General features: G+C 38.5%; 1 long non-coding RNA gene across 1 annotated transcript in view; it reads right to left on the reverse strand.

Annotated features, from left to right (window-relative positions):
• Positions 1 to 1,662: 1,662 nt before the first annotated feature.
• LOC139183933 (uncharacterized) overlaps positions 1,663 to 22,307 on the reverse strand; it is a 63,526-nt gene continuing 42,881 nt past the window's right edge. The window contains exon 3 of the long non-coding RNA XR_011567421.1: positions 1,663 to 1,774. This is a non-coding gene — a long non-coding RNA (uncharacterized lncRNA). The remainder of the gene's footprint in view (positions 1,775 to 22,307) is intronic.

The following is a 22,307-nucleotide window of genomic DNA, read 5'->3' on the forward strand; positions in this document are numbered from 1 at the left end:
TTATTTGCTCTTTGCATCTCAAATGAATTGTGACATTTTCTTTCCCATTGTCTTATTAATAATAATCCAAATGCATTGTGGGAAAAATAGTCATCTCTAACGACAACAGAAAATTCCAATTCTTATTACACTAGTGGAAACTCAAAATGTGACTAACAGATACATTTGGGTAAATACTAAAAAATCATTCATTCATTCATTCAACGCATTTATTACATCCCATGGGCTAGAGATTGGGAATATAAAGATGATATGATATAGTACCTGCTCCCAAGAGGCTTCAGATAATAGTGAAGAAAAGTAGACATATAAAAAAATAAGGACAAAATATTTAATGAACTGAGATGGTGATAGGTGGAGAGGGGGAAGAAATTTCAATTCCATCATAACAGACTTCATAGAAAAAGTGTCTTCTTAAAGCTTTGTGTTATCAAGGGAAACAAACTACATTTTCAGCATAATCTTCATCCTTTTCACCAAATAGTTTTATCTTTAAAAAGTTATCTTTAACACTGTTTTGTCTATGATGCCAAAGCAATCTTTCAAAAAATGAACGACTCAGTTTCTGGTTTACGAGGATGCTCTCCTCAAACCATTTGATTGATAATTACAATAAGTAGTTTGGGCAGGATTTAAACTCTGAAGTTACAGAGTTTCTCTGCAATATTAAGCTGGGTGATCCCCTCAATATAACTGAATTCAGTTCAACTATTATTTGAGTGCTATCTTGTCGCTATGAAAACATACATCTGTAAGTTTGTTATTAGAACCCAACAAAAAGTCTAGTGCTTTTACTTTATACGTAGGCTTAAGGACAATGTTTTGCATGTAGATTTTTTTCTGACTTTTCTTTCAAGAGGAAACAGAATGTCACTAAATAATAGGGGGAAATAATCAGGATTTCCAAGAAAAATGAAAGGAGAATGTGAGTACAAGAAAGGTTGAAAGCTGATTTACCAATTTTGAAAAATATGAAACCAATCCTAGTTGTTAACCTTGGAATTAGCTAAGGCCTAGGCTTTTCTTATTTTAAAGTTTGAGAGTCCCCCATTTCACCTCTCATTTGCCCCTTGACGTGAGGAATTCTGCTCCCACCAGTTCATTTTAAATCACTCTTGACAAGGTCATAGTAACCCTGAAGATATGAACCCAATGGACCCTTTCCATCCTTCTTCTATTTGAGCTTTTGGCAATATTTGACCTCGTTGGCAATGCCGGTATTCCTGAAACATTGTCACCCCTTGACTTACATGATTCTAGACTACTTTTCACCCATTTGGTCACTCTTTCACAATATCCTTATAAAACTATTTCTTTAAAATGTGTGTGTTTCAGGGGGTTCCCTGGTAGTCCAGCAGTTAAGAATCCATCTGCCAGTGCAGGGGACATGGGTTCGATCCCTGGTCCAGGAAGATCCCACTTGCTGCAGGGCAACTAAGCCCGTGTGCCACAGCTACTGATCCCACACTTCCCAGAGCCCGGGCTCTGCAATAAGAGGAGCCACCTCAAGGAGAAGCCCTGGCACCACAACTACAGAGTAGTCCCTGCTCATCACAACTAGAAAGAGCCCACACACAGCAACTAGAAAGAGCCCATGCACAGCAACCAAGACCCAGCACAGCCAAAAGAGAAACAAATTAATAAGTTTATTTTTTCAAATGTGTGTTTTTCAGCATTTGGTCCTAGGCTCTCCTCTCTGGTCACTTTATACTGGGAGTTCTCAATGTTGGTTTTCTTGTTTTTTTCTTTTGGAGGCACTGACGCCTTTGAGAATCTGAAAAAACAAAACAAAACTATGCTCTCACTCTCCAGAAAAATGAACATAGATACACACAAAAAGCTTTTGTGAATTATTTAAGCTGGTTCACAAGACACCTTCTTCTGTTCCACACAATTTGGAAGTGTAATCTTCACTTACCATCAATATGCTGATTTCCAAACTTAGATTTTCAGCTAAGATCTGTTATCCTCTATGCCAGACTCTTAGAGCCAACTACTTACTGAACTTCTATCACATGCCCCCCAAACCCAACATGTCCAAACTGTAACTTATTATCTTCTTTCCCTAAACTTTACCTCCTCCTCTGTTTTATATCTTAGGACAGGGCACCACCAACAATCCAGTTACATCCAGATACCTCTTCTTTAACTCCCCTCCCCTTATCCATCACAAGAACTGCAAACACGAACTTCAAAATGTCTTTTCAATGCCTCCACTTCTCTGCATCCCAATGTATGCCAACCTCACCGAGCCTCAGCATTTTCTCTCTCTTGACCTACTGCAACCGCCTACTAACTGGTTCTTCTGCCTCCAGCTTTTTTCTTCTGTAATGTATTCTCTGTGTCTTTGCAAATGCAAATTGGATTATGTCACTTCCCTTGTGGCTTCACAGCATCCTTCTTCTATTCATAAACAGATTTACCATCAAACCTGTTTTATAGTTAGAAGAAAGTTGATACAAAGAATGTTTAACTGGCTCTCTGTAATCCCCAAATCATTCACTAAAAGGACACAGAGTTAACATCTTCTGATCTTGTCCCAATTTCTTTTTTATATGATGAGGGTTGTATTAACACCTGCCTTTCCTAAGATTTTATGAAAAAAAAAAAAATGAGGCAGTAACAATTCTAACAACTTCCATTTGCATAGTGCTTTGCAATTTACAAGATGCTTTCATATATGTTTTACTGCAATAAATGTGAGAGGACTTTGAAACACTGAAACCACAAGATAAATACAACATTTAAAAATGTTTCCACATAATATTTCACATGTGAAAGTCACGGAGAATCAAGGTGATAGGACAGGAAAGTGAACTAGTGTTTCTGAAGGTTGACCCTCATTAAGCTCTTTCATACTGTCAGCCCACCGCCCTATGTATAGCTAGAGGTCTTCTCAGAGAGCCATGGCCCCTCCCATTTGCAGATGGACTAAGTAATTTTAGCGTCTAGACTGCCTACACTGGCCCTTGAAAAGTCACATTTAGTAGAATCTTTAAAAAGCATCTTCTTTGTTCAGAAACTATTCAATCTGGAATATGATCTCTCCGTGACTTCGCGCTACTTGTGGCAGTAATTTTATCTTTTAGTAGAAAGCCTGCAATAATATTATGTCCTTGGAGGAAAGTGAGAAGGAAAAAAAAATTTCACATCACAGTGAGTGACTCAAAAATTACAAAAAATTAATATAACAAAACCTTTAGAAAAGGCATAGAAATGTATGTACAAAACTGCTCTTTCCCATTTTTTTTTTTTTTTAAGGTTTTTACTTGTCTTTTATAGGCGGTTTTGAAAAGACGGAGGGAAAGTCTTTCTGCTCCTCTCTATAGAAGCTACTTCAAGCTGGCTATTTGGAGGAGACTGACTTTGTAATGGGAAAACATGGGTAGTTTAATCCATCCCCTCCTCCACAGTGTGACCACTCCTTCTCCTTGACCCAAAAGCCTTAGCAGAGGGAGAAGCGATGGGACAGGAAGGCTTGAAAAGTTCTAAAGAGTGGTTTTGTATTCATGTCTAAATGAAGAGATTCATGTCACACCAAGAAGAATCCATAAGGCCTTTGCATGGAAACAGCAGTGCTGCGAGCAGAACCATGGACTGTTGTGATGCAGTGAGTCCAGGCTCCGTGCATGCTCAGTTGCTCAATCGTGTCTGACTCTTTGCAACCCCATGGACTGTAGTCCGGGCTCCATGGGTGTCTACAAGTCAGGGTGTGTCAATAGAGGTACAATCACTTCTATGAGGCTAACATGGCCAGTTCTAGTGTCTTAAGGGGGGTAAGTAGAAGGTCCTTTCAATCCTGGACTCACAATCATGAAGATCTCAAATTTAGACTGTAGACATTATTTCCAAATGAGGTCACCCATGCAGCTGCAGAGCGAAACTGCCAGGATTGAAAGAAGCTCATTGTGTCATTTTAAATTTGTGTCTTCCCACTGAGACAACATGGAGAGCATTATCAAAGTCCCTGCCTTTGCCACCTGAATTATTGCAAGAGCCACTGGAACTGTCTTCCTGCCTCCACCCTTGCACCCTGCCACCTATTCTCCCAAAAGCAGCTATAGTGATTCTTTCTAAAATGCAAATATCACAGCTTTGATGGAATGCCTTCCTGTGAAACTCAGAGTAAATCTTGAGTTCCTAGTTTAGCCTCTATAGTCCAGCATGATCTGAACTCGAGCCACCTCCTTTCAGCTTCACTGCACTCCAAGGAGACTGACCTTGCGCTCTCTGGAACAGGGCAGGGATGTCCCCATCTCAGGGCCTTCGCATCTGCTATTCCCTAGCTGAGAAACCCTTTCCCCAGATATTCCATTGCGTCTTGCTTTCTTTTAGGTCTTTCTTCAAAAGTGATTTCTTCAGAAAGGTGTTCTCCACACAACGTATTTAAAAGAACGCTTCTGTCACTCTCTGTCCTTGCAGGATGCCTTATTTTTTCTTACACACACGTGCATCTGCATTTATTTAGCTTATTTGCTTTTTATCTTGCTCAAGATAAGAGAATATAAGCCCCATGAAAGCCAAAGACTCTGTTTTGTTCACTGCTATATCTCTTGTGCTTAGAGTAAGTGCCTGGAACACAGTAAGTGCTCGGTAAATATTTGGGGCCCTGAACAGATGAACTCATTGGATCATACTGCATATGATGTGGGCTTCCCAGAAGGCCCCAATGGTAAAGAACCCACCTGCCAATGCAGGAGACTTAAGAGACGTGGGTTCAATCCCTGTATTGGAAAGATTCCCTGGAGAAAGGCACAGCAACCCACTCCAGTATTCTTGCCTGGAGAATCCCCTGGACAGAGGAGCCTCATAGGGTCACAAAGAGTCAGACATGACTGAAGCAACTTAGCATGCACGCATGCATATGATGTACTAAGAGTTTATTTCTTGCATGTATTTTGTAATAAAATCACTAAACTGCTAAATATAGATGCTGGAACATGGTAGCTTAGGGAGTTTCCCACTCCACCCCTAGCTTCCAGTCCCAGCCTCCTGCACTGCAAGGAGCCGCGTACATATGGTCGGACAGTCCAGCTGCTTGTCTAAGCCCTTGGCCACACTCTTCCACCCTGCCACCCTTGGGGCAAACTGTCCCCCTCCAGAAACTCCTCTGGTACAGGATGTGTCCACCAGCAACAGGGGTTGCCCTGCTGGGAAGAGGCCATGCATGCCTGGAAGTGAGCACAGACTGTTTGGGTGGGAAACTCCGGTGCTCTGGGCATCCAAAGCAGGTTCTCTAAGGGAGAGCACGGGCCCTGGAGGACATGTCCTCTGGCCGGGGGAGGGGCATGCCTGACGGACATGTGGAGCAGGACCCTTTAAAGCTATCTAGCCACTAGTCACTTGTGGCTATTTACATTTTGAATTAATAAAAGTTTGGTGAAATTAACCATTCAGTTCTTGAGTTGCACTAGTTACATTTCAAATGTTCAGTAGCCACCTGTGGCTAGTGATGACCATGTTAGTCACACGGCAGATATACAGTCTTTCCACCATCACAGAAATTTCTAATGGACAGCATTAGCCCTTGAAACCTCTTGCCCAGGTTTAAGTGAAGTCTACTATAAGCTTTGTTAAACGACCTGATTTATTCAGAAAACATTTACTGAGCATCCACTGTGTTCCATGGGCCATATGAGTTACTGTGAAATCAGAAATGGACAAGGCACAATTTCCGTAAAGGACATGCCATCTCAGGCAGGCCTGTGGCTGAATCACAGACAGGGAGTAAAATCGTCATGCCCATCACATGACGGAATCTTGGCAGTGGTTCTATTTAAGCAGCACCAAGCGAACACAGGTGTTCTCCTCAGGGAAATGAAATATAGGAAAAATGGGGTTAAAGAAGGACAAAACCAATCCAGCAGTTTGTAAATCAAAGAACACTAGACCCAGCACCTCTTACTTAACAGAAACTTCTGCCTTCTGAAATAGACTAGATGTTAGAATGACAGAAACTAGCTCATCCTACTTCATGAAGTTTGTCTCACTTTTTAAAATAACTGAAGAGAGAAAGTACAATGGCTGTTTTTAAAACCACATCTTTGAAGTTTTATGTCTTTGTGGTTTAATATTTTTCTGGAAAAAAATTACCTATTTGTATATGTAATCCAAAGTCTCCCCAAGTATGTATATATTTTTCATGGTTTCTTTCTTTCAATTCTTTCCCCCTAGTACAGAACACACAGAAAATTAGAATTTAACTAATCACTCGTGTTCCCATTCAAACTGTCCTGAGGAACCCTGTTTTGAAAAAAAATTACCTTACAAAGTTAAGCCTGGATTCATTTTTCTGAATTGGACCCATTTCATTCCACCAATTTTGTTCCGTTCCAGCAAATGTATTAGACAGTCTTGCATAGATATTGTGTGAGAATAAAGGCAAGGTTTCTATAAAAACGCTTACCTGACTTCCAAAATAGTTTCAAGTTTTCCTTCTTAGTATTGTCTAGCCATAAAATCTAAAACATAAAAATCCTTACAGAAGCTTTTGAGAAAACAAAAGTCAAGGCTAGGTTCCAGGACTTTGGGACTTCATTAAGTTTACTTAATCATTAGTTTTGTTTATGCGCCTAATTAGTGTTAAATTGTTAACTGGTTCTTCATTTCACAGAAACTTTTGATAATTGGCAGCTGTCAGTCAGGCAAGTTTGAAACATGTTATTCTGAAAGTGTAAAGACACACGTTCAAATATGCATTTTTCTCTTGGGGGTGAATGCCTCGGCCAACAAAACACCATGCCTATTGCAGTAAATTTCTCATCATTATCATGGATACAATATTTCATCCAATGATATTGTCTAAAAAAATTAAATTGCCATTTATAATCTATTAACAATTCTACACATGCTACTAAAAACAGATTTTTGCCTTTGTTTTGTCTAGATTCTCTATCCTAGAATTTCCATATGCTTCCTAGAGGTACACATTACATATTGTAGTATTGTATGTCTACACCACCTGATGGATTTGTATTAAGTCCACATTCACTTTTCTGTTTTTGCAGAATATCTATTCAATTTCAAGATATTTATTTTCATAAATTTTAAGTATATTTAATATGCACAAGCAATTAAATGCTTTAATATCATTTCCTAATAGACTTAACGTTAATGAGTTTATTCTGGAAACATTACAAACCAGCTTAATTCTATTTAAATGGCCTATAAGGAAGATTTATTTGGGGTGAAGAGAAATTTTGCCTTTAGAGAATTGGTGAATGTGTTTCACTTTCAGTAAAGTATCAGAAAGATTATATCCATAGTTCTAAGATGAGATCTTCATTAATTGATTATTTTGGAGATTCATAAACTTCTCTAGTTGGATCCCTCTTCTTCATAAATGACACAGATCTGTAGAACATCACTGTTACTGTCTTGTTCTATTAAATACATATTTTAATTTCCTTTCAGCATAGTACTGTAAGTTGAATTGAAAGCTCAAACTATCATTTATCCTGAGTGCCAAAAAACTTGTGTGGTCCAGAAAAAGTGGCTATTCACAAAGCCATATTTCATTGTAAAATTACCTCTTATAGAGTAAAAACAAACGTTCAAATTTTAAAATAAAAGACTGGAATATACTATTAGCCTGGCCTGTATCCAGACATATTGGCTAGACCATTTTGTTTTTCATTCATTGCCCAAACCTCAAGTTCTAGAAATTTCATATACTTCTGCATTTTAAACAGGGGTTTGAAAATAAATAAATAAATAAATAAATAAACAGAGGTTTGGTATGTTATCCCAATACAAAATAAAAAGTTTAAAAAAGAAAAAAAAGTAAAAAGAATAGTCCTAACTGCCACTATTTTCTCGATATTATACTGATGCTTGCCAAACTTCATCTTTCAGTACTGGGATACCAAGTATTTTGGCATTGCTTTGTTTAGGGAAAAGAAGTTTGGAGGAAACAAAGGTTCCAAAAATTACAGAATGAAAGTTTGAATGAAACAAAGGATTTCTCAGATCTAATAGAGTAGAACAGGCCTTCCTGGGACATGAAGATATTTAAGATGGCTCAAAGCAGAAAAATATAGTAGGCTAAGCAACCTAGATAGTATATTAAAAAGCAGAGACATCACTTTGCCAACAAAGGTTCATCTAGTCAAGGCTATGGTTTTTCCTGTGGTCATGTATGGATGTGAGAGTTGGACTGTGAAGAAGGCTGAGTGCCGAAGAATTGATGCTTTTGAACTGTGGTGTTGGAGAAGACTCTTGAGAGTCCCTTGGACTGCAAGGAGATCCAACCAGTCCATTCTGAAGGAGATCAGCCCTGGGATTTCTTTGGAAGGAATGATGCTAAAGCTGAAACTCCAGTACTTTGGCCACCTCATGCAAAGAGTTGACTCATTGGAAAAGACTCTGATGCTGGGAGGGATTGGGGGCAGGAGGAGAAGGGGACGACAGAGGATGAGATGGCTGGATGGCATCACTGACTCGATGGACGTGAGTCTGAGTGAACTCCGGAAGTTGGTGATGGACAGGGAGGCCTGGCGCACTGCGATTCATGGGGTCGCAAAGAGTCAGACACGACTGAGCGACTGAACTGAACTGAACTGAAGCATACAGTATGGCTTCCCTGGTGGCTTGGCAGTAAAGAATCTACCTGTAGTGCAGGACACCAGGGTTCAATCCCTGGGTCAGGAAGATCCCCTGGAGGAGGGCATGCCAACCTCCAATATTCTTGCCTGGAGAATCCCATGGACAGAGGAGCTTGGTGGGCTATAGTCCATGGGGTTGTAAAGAGTCGGGCATGACTGAGTGACTAACACACAACACACAAGTACACAGTAGATTCTCAAGAAATGTTTGGATGAATACATAAATGAATGAATAAATGAATGAACACATTGAGTGTGAGAAGTGTTAACAAACTACTTTATGGAATTTTTCTAAGGTTAGAGAGCATTTCTGATTTAAATTTTTCAGGTGCCTGCAGCATCCAATGGTTTCATGTAACTTATGAACCCAACATAAATATTTGCTATTGTGACTGAAAAAAGAAATGAAGAAATACAGCTTTTTAATAATCATATTTCTTAAAGTGGTATATGAGGAGAACCCCACTGCCCTTTACACTTGTTTACTCAGGAACTAGTTTTCAAGGGACTATATAGGTATCTTCACAGCCACCATAGTTGGATGTGAGTTGGGTTAATGTTATAAAAATCAAAGTGACAATTGCACCAAGACAGCACATTATCTGGGCTTCCCTGGTGGCTCAGATGATAAAGAATCCACCTGCAGTGCAGGAGACCTGGGTTCGATTTCTGGGTTCGGAAGATCTCCTGGAGGAGGGAAAGGCTGCCCACTCCAGTATTCTGGAGAGTCCAGAGGATTCTCCGGAGAATCCTCATGGAGAGAGGAGCCTGGTGGGTTACAGTCAGTGGAGTCACAAAGAGTAGGACACGACTGAGTGACTAAGCACAGCACAGCACAGCACATCATCTATGGCTAATATTTTAACTGCCCAAAATAGAAGAGAAACATACTATGGCATGTGGGCTGCTGGAAGGATATGGTACTCGGAGGCATTCTCGTGGAGGCTCTTTTTTGGTGGGAAGAGAGAGAAACATCCTTGACTTTAGGTCCACCTTCTCTTTTTTGGTGGTAAGCATAGTGCCAGCTTCAACACGACACATCACTGCTCTGAGAAGACCACAGAAGGGACCCAAGTGGGTATTGCTGGCCACCTCTGTCTCCCGAGGAAGATGCCCGCAAGAACAGAGGATTCATTACAGTCTTGGCAAAACACCAGCTCACACCAGCTGTGTGTGGGACTGCTCGGCCTCTTGCCCAGCTAAGAGGCATAGACGTCGTCAGTCTTGCTCGGCAGGTTTTCATAAACTCTCTGCTAACCTAGAGAATTCATTCTTGGACTTCTGGGGAAACAGAGTTGTTTAATCCTGAGTTCTTAAAGGCAAACATATTTTCTTTTCAAATCTACTCCTGGAATTTATGAGCTTTGGAAAGCAACATTCACAGCAGATTTGAGGTTTCCATTTTTGGTAAAGGCCAAGTGAGTGGTGTGAGCTCCATCTATGACCTGTTATCCAAATGCACCAAATCAGGAGGTAAAACAGGGCGCTAGCGTGGGGGCAGGGTGGGAATCTGTTACTTCAGTTAGATTTACAGGGAGTCCTTGTAAACAGGGTGCTAAAAAGTGTGTTGGATTTTTTTTAACCTTTTGTGACACACAACAGAGCTGTGAAATCAGTGAATTAAATAGTTCCAGTCCCCTGGGCACACACGAGCAATAGCATAAAAATGGACAGCACCCATTATAACATTACTGCTATGGAGCAGATGGACAGCTTCGGCTTCAGTCTTTTGTCCTTACTTCAGAATGGGGCAGAACTGGGAAACGACTGTAAATTTTCTCAAAAGAGATGAATAGGAAAGCTGTTAACTTTTTTCTTATTAAAAAAAGCAGCCTGGAAAAATTCCAAATTACACATTTTGCAGCTCTTTGACTGCAATTCTTTAGCTTTTGCTGCAAAACATCTGTAGGTGGTTAAGCATTTCCCACCCTCATTCCCCAAAATGGAATATCTCATTCCTGGCAAGACGTCCAATGCCCGAGAAGACATATGTTTACCAAACCAGTTCCCTGCCATATGTGTCCCACAGTTTATCCAGAGCATGATGCATGGGAGCTGATTGGCTTAGCCTGAGAGACTCAGAGAAGGAAAACAAGCAGGAAACAGATTGAGAAAGAAGTCAAAGATGAGGAGAGGGTGAGAGAGAGGAAGAGAGAAAGGGAAAGGAAATGAGAATTACTTTTCATTTTCTTCATTCATTTTCCTTTTAAAACTTAATCTCTTCCTTTTTCAGTGAATGTTAATAAGAAAATTTCTGGTCATATTATAGTGTTTTTACTGCTACTAGGTAATTTCCAAAATTATAGAATGTCAAAATAGCAAAGGTGTCATATAGATGAACCCTAACACTTGAGATATTTTGATATCTAGTCATCTCTGATTTTTTCTATGATATGTGATCAAATTATCAAATAGAACAAACATTAATAACCACTTGAGTTTAAATTTTAATTCTGGACTTATAAAAAGTTATAAGTTTGTCATATTTTGACAAATTCCAAGAGAGAAAACCTCAAATGCAAAATAACCTTGCTGGACCAAATAAGTAATTCTAACCGTCAAAGGGGAGGATAAAAAGGTTGCAAACATGGTACTTAGATTCACTGAAATAACTCTAAATTTTAAAATAATTCCACAGAATAATAAAAATATCCTTTTAGCCAGCAAAAACAAGGCTGAAAAAGGAAAATGTATACTTTTTTTGGAAGTTTCTATTCTGCACATTAATTAAGATATTCTGACAAAAATACAACATATCAATGGGGCAAACTGTTGGTAGTAAATAGTGTCTAGATATTAATAAGCAAGTATGTTGATAATTCCCTAGAGCAGTTAACAGTTTTTAAAAATAATTTTACATATGAAAAATAATTTGAAGGACTCCAAAGACAAAATTCTAATGTAAATACTAGATGTAGAATTAATATTGCTAATTATTCAGTCTTCCATAGCCAAACCACATTACTTCTATGATGAAAAAAAATTTAGGAGAATTGACAGTGCTTTACCCACTACCATTTAGACTCTTCACAGGCAATGGATTAAACTGGGGTAAAGTTGTGGAATAGCAGAAATGTGTCCCCTTAAGCACACAAATTCCCATCAAGTTTATGTATCATCTTTTAAAAAGCTTTTGCTATTTAACAAGATTTAGTGTCTTACTTTTAATCTCATATTGCAGTCGCCGAAAAAAAAGAAAAGGAAGGGAGGGAGGAAGGAAAGAAGATCTGGCACTTTCCACCATGTTGCACTTTTCTCATGGGTTCACAATATGGGACATCACTTCCACCAGTAAGTAAACAAGATTCTCAAAGAGCACTTGGGAGACATACTAACTTACAGTATTGTTAGCGGCAGAGGGTTTTAAATAAGCAAATGGTTTGTGGTTTTAATACAACATATCCTAGCAAAAGAAAAGAAAGTTAGACTAATGGCTGCTTCTATGTATTCACTCAGCAATTTTAGAGGAATTTAAAGTTGCATAACTCTTTTTCTTCTCTACTTTCACACTGCATATCAATTATTCTTATATCAGTAACAGAAATTGCCATTAGAATTATTAGTTCCTATTTTCTATGGCTATAATTGTACTTCACAAGTACTAGTTATTTATAGAGAACAACAAATGTTCTTCATGTTCTTTGGGGTCTTTCACCAGATATTTGGAACATTATACTTAATATCACAGCCATTAATAGTATTTCATATTTGTGGGGTTTTTTTTTGCTTTGCTTTGGTTTGATTTTGTTTGTTTGCTTTTTAGTTCCTTAAAAGCAAAGTTTACATGTGTTTCAGACTAAAATGTTAAAATTTCATTACAAGAATGAAAACAGGTTCACCTGATTATAGCAAATCAATATCTTATAAGGATAAAGGAATGGTGATTAAAACCTTTGAATTTGTTTTTCAAAAGAGAAGAAAAATACATAGATTACTCAGAATGGACTATTTAGCTCTGTGGATCAAACTTAAGAATAAAAGTCTGTCCTTCAATTAACTTTTCCAACTTACATGTGATGAAAAAATTCTGATAATCAAGATAGCTTCAATTTTAAATACTTCTGCCAGACACAGAACTGTGTGCAGTTATGTCTGCATGCATCCTATGAAAAAACATGCACACCACTCTTTTGGAGGAAAGTTTCTCCTCTGTGTAGTTGTAGAAAGGTCCTAACACAAGACATTTTACATATTCCATTTTGAGTGAATGGATGGATCAACAATTGGCAGTTACCAAAAAATGATCTAGTGAGTTTCATAAACCTGGTTTAAAATAGAGGATAAAGCAATGCAGATTAGGGGGGGAAATCTGTATTCCAAGACAGCAAAAATACTGATACTGACATATTAATATAGTACAACTATTGTACAAGTTTATAAATTGTCTTACTCTAAATTTCACAGCAAAGAGTAATTAACTGGGAGAGGGGATGGAGCTAGAATGCTTGATGAAGATAAAATGTAGTTGAAATATAGATGTACAAATAAAATGATTTTGCATTAAGTCTGGATCTACAAAAATCACAGGGGAAGATTCAGGTTTGTTTCTAGTCACTCCAAATAGATCTTTCTCACTTTAATCTAAATTACTGCTACACTGCAGGCCTAGGCAGGATCACTGCAGTTCCTTGTGGGGACTATCTTATTTCCATTCTCCAGATGCAGGTTTTCTCCTTTCTCTACTATTTCAAGAACTGTAAGTAAGCAGGGCTCTAAAATTCAAGTTCAGTGTGCAGAGAGTTAATTTAAATTTGATAACAAATGGCTCTGCTTTTGAAATGAATGTAGCCTGGCAACTTCAACTGGGAACCCTTCGAGGGCCTCAATTATGTATGCAGCTTCTTTGAGAAATAGTTTCACACATCTGACCCAAGGCCCACTATGTTGTTGCCATGAAATAAAACTGTACGTGGGCATTGTTTCATTTCTGTACCGTCTACTCACTGCCAGACTCCACGCCCTTCCCCCATCCTGTGCATGCATGCACACGCACGCACACACACACACACACACACAAACTCCTTTATTGTCATTCTGCTTCTATTTTTCTAGTAGAGTGAATGTATCAATATAATTATCATAAGCATAATGGCTCCTGATTACTTTTTTTTGTTATAAAAATATTCTGATGCTAACTGCTAAACTGTTCCGGTCAAAATCAGGAGTGGGAAACCTAAAAGATAAGCAAAGGGTTAAACCACCCACCCCATTTCATTTTTTTCAAAATGGCTGCTTTGTCTGTGTGCATACACCAATAGCAAATGCCCTTCTGTTATTGTACAGCCAATTTGATGTGTCAAGTATTCATATGCTAATAACGGTACAGTTTCTCACTTTTTCACAGATAAATGGTAAAGATTGTTACAGACAGTGAAACACAAGAATAAACAGCTTTTATTTCAGACGCGATAAATTACTTTCCATTCAAATAACATGCGACACACGCTGCTGACCATTTTGTTTCCATTCACTGTTAGTTTGCCTTCTGGGTGTGTTTTTTTAGAATAGTTTGAAAATATTTAACAGATATGGACAGAGTTGTTACTAAAGACTTGATTGCATTAATTTGCTTTGTAGTCATTTCATTACTGGAAGTTCATTTTTATGCTCAGTTATTACAGTCTGAGAAAGTTTGATGGAAAATCTGACACTGTTTTCCTAATATGGTACAATCAAGTCTTTTTAAAGCTGGGTAATGACAGTATTTGAAGAATGGATATCTTCCTTTCCAGGTTAGCAGAAATGTCATTTAGTAAATAAAATCCCTGCTAAGAATATCACGTAAAAAGAGACACTTGAATGAAATGTAAGTTGTTCTCTCAGAACAAAGTGGAATTATTTGGTTTTCTGATGCATAAATATGTCCTTTTAAAAAAGGCTGAGTAGGTTAAATATATATGATTAAAACATATATGTATTGTTAGAATGAACAATTAATGCAGAGGTGGGGATTTGAGTGTGTGTTTGGGGGGTGGGGGTGGTGAGTGATAAATAATGGTCCTTAAAGAAATATTTTAAAAAGAATGTACTCATGAACAGGCATGCATTGGTGACAGAGTTGCAAATCAAAAGAAACATTTCTGATTTCTTTTCCACCAATTTGATGAAAATGAGCTTATACCCTCTTGAGTTGTAATACATTTCCAAAAATCAGAAAACTTAAGAAATAAAGCTGATGATTCTTCCAGCTACTTCTTAAATTCACTTAATTGTCCCTAGATCATTTGTCTGAACTTTATGTATGATCACTATTTAGTCTATACTGGGTCTTCTATTGTTACTTATGTTTGATTTGGTTGTATCTTTAGGTGTGAAAGCACATAAATTTAAAAAACAAACACACAGAAAAGTAGCTGGATTCACTGGTAGGCTTAAAGATCACAGATTTTAAAACTGGGTTGCACAAAAGTCTTTTTTTTCCTAATTGCTCAAACTTAAATACATGTGTGCACATACATGGATCCAGACAAAATCACATTAGAGAATTTCCAGAAGCACAACCCTTGATCACGTCAAAGTCTGCCTTGAGACATTAAGGATTCCAGAGGTAACTATGACATCAGGCCAGTGAGGCTGCAGCTCCCTAATAGTGTAATCAGCAGACTATGGTTTTATACAATTCTAGTACAAAAACTAGCCTATTAAAGGCAGTCCTATAATTCCAGGCCTTTTCTCCAAATTCCAAAATACCAGAGATGACTGTTACATCATATCAATGAAGAATAATGAAGGCAAGTGACTGATTTTATATCAAACATGGACAATCAAGGGGTTTTTCTTCTATAGAGCTATACACAGAAGCTAATAAAACTTGTTCCCCCTTCCTTCCCCTCTAATGCCATCATTAAACCTATAAATTAATAGGATCAACTTTCAATATCTATTTTAAATCTTCCCTTTTATATATGTTATTAATAACATTAGTTTGCTACAAGAAGAGTAGTTAATGGCAGATGAGAGACTAATTTTTACTTTATGGGACACCCATCAAAAAGTGACTGTAAGCTAATTTATCAAAATTGAAATAAAGTAGGACACCAGTAACTATTTCAAGAATTAATTTAAAATGTGATATATGCCACACATGCTGCATTTCTCGGATTGTGTTATTAAATGTTTCCTAACTAATTATAAAGACTAACTGGAGAAGTTTTTACCCGTCCTTTCTTGTCTTCTCCCATCTTGTCTCTCTTCATCATTTTAAATACAACCAGGCCTCACTCAGAGATCGGAATCTTCTATTTTCTCCCTTTTAATTTTTGGTTTTAGTGTAATTGGCACAATGGTCACAAACACAGGAATATACGACAGGAACTTGGGGTTTCTTTTGTTGCCTATTTCGGTAGCTCCTGTCACTTTGCCCTCAAACACCATTTTCATTTACTTTGGGAGCTGCCTTTTTAAGGACAGAGGTTTGAATTACAGTGGACACATAGTTACTGGGGACTAGCACAGAATGTGTCAGCTGTATGTGATATCAGGTTTTTCACAAAACACTCCTGTATACCAACTCCAGGCAAACTGACCTGGGCTCAGGGAGTGGCAGCCTACCCTCATTCACCAGGGTTTCACTCTAACGGAGGCTTCAATACAAAAAACAAGTAGAATGGAATACCAAAACGCCAAGGGGCTACCTGATGGTCAGAAGGAAACAAGGCTTTTGTGTTTTGCCTCAAAGGTGCAGGCTGTGTTGGTTTCTGCCGTACATCGACCTGAAGCAGCCACAGGTATACATAAGGCCCCTCCCTCTTAAGCCTCTCTTCTGCACCTCCGTCCCCAATCCCACCCCTCGAGGTTATCACAGAGCAATTATCCTCCAATTAAAAATAAATAAATTTTTAAACAATAAAATGTATTAAAACAACAGCAACAACAAAAAGTACAGGTTGGAGTGTATGTTATAAAACACCCTGTAATTCACACTGGCTAACTAATTTGGAAGAATTAACAGCTTTCTTTTTTAAGAAGTATGAGAATGGTGTTTTGAGGTTTCGAGTTTGCCTGTACACATCTTCTCCAATTCATTTCTATTCTCTGCCAAGAGTTTTCAGTCTGTCATTTAAAAGGAAAAGTATTATATAGACGAGCCCTATTATATAGGGCGAGCAAAGAAATGACGGCATGGCTAAGTGCCATAAAAAGTCACTGAGCCTCTGAGTTCCCTGAGTAAAATCATATTCCAAAGCTGAGGATGCTGTCCACGTTGAACTGCCTACATCTGTCTGTGGCTACCAGCTGAATGAAACAGTGTGACACGCTTACTTCTTCTCCTTGTAATCAAATCAACCATGAGGTGTTTCATATTTTGGCACAAATGACACTGTACAAAAATAAATTATCTATACTCATGTGGTGCAAATGTCTATTTCTTGGATCTCTGTAGATATAGCGGAGTTTCTGAGTATCGTGCCAGTGTATCATTTAGGTTATTACACATACAAAGGAAAATGGAGACTCAAGGCAACGGTCAACATAAATCATGTGGAAAATCTTACATCTGGCCTTAAATATCTATATATTTTAAGCAAGAAACTTATTTCACCTTTCTCTGAAAGTGGAGAAATAAAATCTCCACAGGTCCTATGTTACTAAAATATGATGAATTTGTAGACGTGTAATTAAAAATTTTGTCTCAACTGAACTGCAGTGTGAATTTAAGTCCAAGACTATCAGGATAAGAAAACATTGCCATTAAGGGCAAATCTACAAATATTACAGACAATGAAAAATTGAGGCATTATCTGAATAATGCAAGCTTTGAAAAGTGACTCTTGAAATATGCACTGGGCCCAGGTTATCTGGATAAGGATCTTAATTATTCACTTTTTATAGATCCAACCCGACTGTATCTGACTTCATTCACCAGTGATTTGAGGATCGTTAAACACGGCAAACCTAACAAACAAGCATATCCCTCAAGCTCTCAGACTGGTGTTTTCTGCATCCATCTTTGAAGGAGCAAAACCCCTACCAGGAGAGACTCTGTCATAGGCAGAGAGGCAAGAGTTCAGGTTTCCCATAACCTGTCTGCCATACATGAAAGCTGATAGTTTTGGTGGTTTGGGCCACAGAATGAAAGTCATGGTTTTTCTTCTGTGCAGTCACAGGAACGAGGAGTCCTGTGAGTCAACAACAAGCAGAGCTACAAAGGAGAGCAGGACTAATGAAAAGAGGGTAACGGGCCTTCTCCGCCTGCTCCCACACTGATGCGCCACCCTGGATAGCTCATTAGGGTACTCAGCAGAATAAAAGCGTCCTTTAAATAAAGCTTCCTTGTTCCAAAAGAGTGTATTCATCACCTCACGCATGTCCAAGATAGGAGCGCTTTCTCCTTGGAGTCTGAATGAAACAACCTGTAATCATTTGTATGGAGATGTTGCTAAACATATTTGTAACCTCAAAGAGGTCCTCATTCACTGGGACAGGAACAAACTCAGAAGAGATGGATTTTCCCAAGGGCACCACTTCTATTTAGTGTGTTAGTACCTTTGTAACCTATTGGACTGAGGACACTGTGGGAACAGCCTAGAGAGACTTCACCCTTTGCACAGAGACAAGGAATCTAAAGGGACAGGAGCCTTGTGGCAAAAAAAAAAAAAAAAAAGAAGAGAACAAAAGTGACTCACGCAGGTTTAATGGAGCAGGCACCTAACTAAACAATAATTACAGCTTCTCCACGATGTTGTCAGAGAGCCAGTCCCAGGCTGCATTTTGGAACCAAGGGTTAGCGTGTGAAAATAGAAGTCATTCTAAATAGAAGGGAAGCCCAGGAATTGGGGGTAGCGTTCATGACTGTATTACCTCTGTGGCAACACATTGCTTTGAGTTACATGAATGATATTCACATGTGTCTTGGCAATGCCGCTTTCCTCCTTTAGGTTTGAAGTTAAAAAGCTGTAGGATTAGTCTTACCTGCCAGAGAGAACAATGGGGGTGAAGTGACACAAGCCAGGAGAGCTTTCCTGAATAAGGGATGCTGTGGTCGATTTAAAATGGCTTCAAAATAACAATGATTACTAGAGGTGGTGGAGGAGGAGACATCCTGTAGCCTTGCACTGAACACTTGCAAACCTTTTAGGGTTAGTCAAAATTCCTGCAGAGCTTCTCCAGTGAAAGTGAAAGGAAAGGACTTCAGTCATGAAGACTGATCTCACACAGGTGAAATCTCCAGCAAAAAAAGTACTTAAGCATAACCGTCCTATCGATTTAATTTGAGACTGAGTTTATCAACTGCTTTTGGAGGCTGGTTGCCCTAATATACAGTGATACACTGAGCAGTTCCAGTTTCTTCCTTGTTGAAGAAACTAGTAGTGAGGATGCTTGAGGAGGAGGAGAATGCAAGTATCTACTTTAGATGTCATTTTCAGATTGAAAACTTCTTATAAATATTATTGCTAAAAATAATCATTTAGGTCAATATTGCTCAACTGGACTGATTTTTGGATGAGGTCCAAAGCCTATCTACTGGGAAAGTGAGGCCTTTTAGTAGGAAGAGTCTTCCTGTGGCCTGGGTCACTTGGCTCCTGCAGGACTTACTCCTGGCCAGCCTGCTGGTCCACATTTACCTCTAGGAAGGAGAGATTTGCAACTGAGCAGATGCTTTACATTAGCAAGTGGCCAAGCTATTGGCTAGTTCTTGGCATTTAGTTATCAACATTCTTCCGCCAACTTGGCACACAGTCTGGAGGCCATGTGAAATATGACAGAATGAAATATTCAGTCGTTATTTCACAATTTACATTTTACCATAACTAAAAAAGAGGCATCAGTGAAGACTCTAGATATAACTCCAGCTTTGAACTCCAGTTGAATTTTCAGTTTTCATATTAAGAAAACCATAATTATTCAATCTTCAAAATATGTTGCTGCCTGAATACTGGGAAGGCTAGAAGAATAAATTCAGTGCTGATAGATGCAATTTGTGTGCATGTATAACTTGGGTAAAAATAGACCTAACTTTAAGACATGAAAAAATGTGATATGTGTGGACATGTACAGTCACACACATACAATATATAGATATGGATACAGACTGATATATATGTATATATAGATATGATGTATATGTATATATGCTGGTGCTGCTGGTGCTGCTAAGTCGCTTCAGTCATGGCCGACTCTGTGCGACCCCATAGACAGCAGCCCACCAGGCTCCCCTGTCCCTGGGATTCTCCAGGCAAGAACACTAGAGTGGGTTGCCATTTCCTTCTCCAATGCATGAAAGTGAAAAGTGAAAGGAAGTCGTTCAGTCATGTCTGACCTCACGACCCCATGGACTGCAGCCTACCAGGCTCCTTCGCCCATGGGATTTTCCAGGCAAGAGTACTGGAATAGTTTGCCATTGCCTTCTCCGATATGTATATACAGATATATAGAAATAGATATGCAGATAGTAGAGATAATAGGTAATTTTTTGTTTTATGCATATTTTAAACAACTAGAGATTCTATTTCAATTATGTAAATTGTATCCAAATGTATACACTATGATGTATAAAATAGATAACTGATGAGAACCTACTGCATAACACAGGGAACCCTACTCAATGATCTGTGCTGACCTAAACGAGGAAGGAAATCTAAAAACCAGTGGGTATATGTATATGTATAGGTATGACTGAGTCACTTTGCTGTGCAGCAGAAACTAACAAAACATTGTAGGGCAACAATATTCTAATAAAAATGTTTAAAAATAAAATGAAGTGTGTCCAAGTATATAAAAGGAAGAAAATTAGCAACCACTGATTATTTTTACTTAACTCGTGTGAGCACTGGTGAGAAATCCTATTCTGACTAATGCCTGAACAACTAAAATTGTATTAGGTTTTAGATGCAAACATGTGTATTATGATACTAGTATTCAAATAACAATAATACTAGGATCTATAAATGTAAACTACCTGCTATTGAAGGACGTATATAATTTTTTTTAAAAATCATAATTTTAGAGGATCTTGTGACTTTGAGAACACAAATTTTTCTTGGCCCTTTCTAGCCTGATGACGAAAAAAGGTAGAATTTTTTTACTTTTATTTTTAAGAAATTCAATAGTTAGAAGATCTGTGCCTACTGTCTGATTAGTTTTTGGATGTCTGTAAAGGGAACACCCCAACTGATAGGAAGTACCTTTCTCAGTGACCCAAGAATCTACCTGGAGGAGGTACTAAGAGTAAGCCAGGAAGACTAATGGAGATGACTTTGGGAGCATGAGATGTGACTTGTGTAAAGCGGAAGGGAGACAGGACACCATATTCTCAATTACTTTCCATCATATAAGCACATGGCCCTGAAATCTTCACACATGACTTTCTAAAGTGGGCAAAGAGACACAACAGGATTATATCAGAAAAAAGCCACAAACCCAGAGCTCCGTCTTTAGCAGGGAAGGAGAAATCCCAATACCTTGCTAAACTGACAAACTGAAAAATTGAATGTTTCAGTTTTAGAATTATCTCAAACTGTGTTCTTATTAAAATTAATTCCAAGGTGAATGAAAGATATTTTAAATGCCTAAAACCCTAAAGTTCCCTTTGGATGTATTCACTTTTGGGGTGATTTTCCTAACCAATCATAAAGTTTTTAAGTACAAAACTGACTTTAAACCCAGATGATTAGGATAGTGGACTAGAAGAACCTGTACTTTGGAATATACCTCTTATTACTAATATATTCAAATATAGGAAAACTATAACAAGCAAGACCTCTCCACTAAAAGAGCTTTCCTGTAGGTACCTAATTTAGAGACAGTATTGTTAACAATGTTGACATTTAAGTGGCCATAGCTAAAGCTTTGCAAAGAACATTCTATTACCATAAATGTGAAAACCTACAGCTTTTCTTGGTGTTCAACAGAATATAAGTATGTTGGTTGACAGTGTGAAGGTTGAAACGACTTTCAGAACTAGAAAGTTTACCTGTAATCTGAACAAAGTACCTCTTAGAGAAAATCCTTTGATACAGTAGGACTACAGTACAGCTTCCCTAGTGGCTCAGACAGTAAAGAATCTGCTTCCGATGCAGGAGACCGAGGTTTGATCCCTGGGTTGGGAAGTTCCCCTGGAGAAGGGCATGAGAATCCACTCCAGGACTCTTGCCTGGAGAACTCCATGGACAGAAGTGCCTGGCGGGCCACAGTCCATAGGGTCACAAAGATTCTGACATGACTGAGCAACTAACACTTTCACTTTCTTTCTTTCACAATAGCAAGAAAATTCATGGCACACAGGTCTACTTCCCTGAGCTCTGGACCTGGGACCAGGGTTAGTTATACATGACCACATTTTCTTCTTCACAGAACTAGCCTACTTTCAAGACTCTAGCCTTCCTCTGCTACAAGAATATTCTAATTGGATGCCCCATCAGATGAAACACAATGTTTCTATACCTGAGTGGACCATATCATCCACAAGTCCCTCCCTTCACCCCCCCCAAAAAAATCCCAAACTCTTTCCATTTCCAGTTGGATCAGCTGACAAGTACAATATGTTTTTAACTTTTTGTAATAACTCACTTCCTAACCTTTTATCCATGCCTGTCATTAGACTCAAGTCATACCCAAACTGTCAATACTCTTCCAAGAAGTTTTTCTGTTTCTCTCCACTCTATTTAGCTTGACTTCATTGACAAGCTAATCCCCCAGAACTTTACTTTTTAGTTGGCATCTCTTTTGCTAAAAACTCTCCATGTCTGTTCACTCCCTCCTAAG

This window comes from Bos indicus, chromosome 7 (assembly GCF_029378745.1).
Source record: "Bos indicus isolate NIAB-ARS_2022 breed Sahiwal x Tharparkar chromosome 7, NIAB-ARS_B.indTharparkar_mat_pri_1.0, whole genome shotgun sequence".
NCBI lineage: Eukaryota > Metazoa > Chordata > Mammalia > Artiodactyla > Bovidae > Bos > Bos indicus.